The following is a 1560-nucleotide window of genomic DNA, read 5'->3' as shown; positions in this document are numbered from 1 at the left end:
ACAGACACATTTTGAACAATACTTTGGTGTTAACTGTCATCATTAGTATTGGAAAGTGTCATACAATGTGTTGCACAGGCTTAGAAAAGACAGAAATCTCATCTGTACCAGTGTTTACATGGCAGAGTACTTGAATGTTCTGGGAAAATGGCTACAATTTCAAACAACGGGCACTTGCATCCTTGGAAAAAGGGTTAGCCCGGTGCTATGTTGAGATGTTCAATGTAAGCTGACGTTTTTAGTTCACCACATATCTGTTTTTCTTTGGAGGTGTGTCGCAGGTAGTCTGTACTGTTGAATTGTTCTTCGTGGCTCACCTTGGACTGAGTTAAGGAATTCCGTGAGGGAGGAGGGTAGCAGGGAGGGTGAGGGCCACTCTTCAGGGATTCCGTTCGGCTGGAGTATCGTTGCAGCAAACTCAATGGACACCATTGATGTCAACAGCTCAGCTGAGTTAGCGACCCCTGTCTCAGCTTGCGCTCCCAGCTGGAACTTACCCCAACGGCAGAGACGTTGAGACTGGGACCTGAACGCTATGGATATTCCTTTTATGTAAAGAAGATATGACTAGAAAAGCATATTTTGTTAATTGCTGCATATTATTATTATTATTTTTTTTGGGGGGGGGGGGGGTCATTTTTTGACATTTCTCCCACCCTCATGGAGTTATGTTCTGTCACCACAGCACACAAAATATGTTTTTCAAAGTCAGTGAGGTTAGAATTGGACACAACCTTTGTGGAGTGTTGTGATGATGAGTGCCACCCGTTTTGTTGTTGTTGTTTGTTTTTCTCCTTCAACATGTGCCAGGACATTACGTTACTGACTGACAGACGGCGACCCGACCGCCCTCGCATCGAGTGCCTTTCCAAAACAGCTGTTCAAATTTAGTGCCAACCTGAGAGTGTCGCCACAAGACTCCCACGACATGGCAATCTACAAAGTTCTTAACTGTTGGACTGGATAATCTCTTGGGGGTGGAAGAAGAAGAAACAATGTAACAACAAGCCTTTTGATAAAGGAACGGTGGTTGTCTTCTATTGAGTTTTTTTTTTTGCCTTTTGAAAACTAAGATTTTTTTTGTTGTTGTTGCAATTTCTCTCATGGGTTAAATACACAGGTACTGGAAATGTTTAACCACACCAAACGCTTCTTCCAGACCATTTAAATGAAAGGAATTCTATGTTTTATCTTTATTTTAAAAAGAAAATGCGATGTACCATTAAAGTCTGACCCGATTGTAAGTTTAATTTCAGACCAGCCTTTTAACAGCTGTCTGTCTGTTTTAAAAATACTTTTAATACAAATTGCATTTTTTTTAAACGCCGTTGTTGTGTTTTCTCTCTTTGTAAGTGTGTCTGTTCTCAGTTAAATCAGATCCATTATATTGGGCAGTCTGCTCTCTCTCTGTAGGTTACCAGTAGGGCAGTCTGCTCTCTGTAGGTTACCAGTAGGGCAGTCTGCTCTCTCTCTGTAGGTTACCAGTAGGACAGTCTGCTCTCTCTCTGTAGGTTACCAGTAGGGCAGTCTGCTCTCTCTCTGTAGGTTACCAGTAGGGCA

General features: G+C 42.2%; 1 protein-coding gene across 1 annotated transcript in view; it reads left to right on the top strand.

Moving 5' to 3' along the window:
• LOC135546693 (ras-related protein Rap-2b-like) overlaps positions 1-1327 on the top strand; it is a 2285-nt gene extending 958 nt beyond the window's left edge. The window contains exon 2 of the mRNA XM_064975307.1: positions 271-1327. The gene's annotated coding sequence lies outside the window, so the exon portion shown is untranslated. The remainder of the gene's footprint in view (positions 1-270) is intronic.
• Positions 1328-1560: the final 233 nt, after the last annotated feature.

This window comes from Oncorhynchus masou, chromosome 9 (genome assembly GCF_036934945.1).
Source record: "Oncorhynchus masou masou isolate Uvic2021 chromosome 9, UVic_Omas_1.1, whole genome shotgun sequence".
Lineage (NCBI taxonomy): Eukaryota > Metazoa > Chordata > Actinopteri > Salmoniformes > Salmonidae > Oncorhynchus > Oncorhynchus masou.
This window is presented reverse-complemented; position numbering and strand designations above follow the sequence as displayed.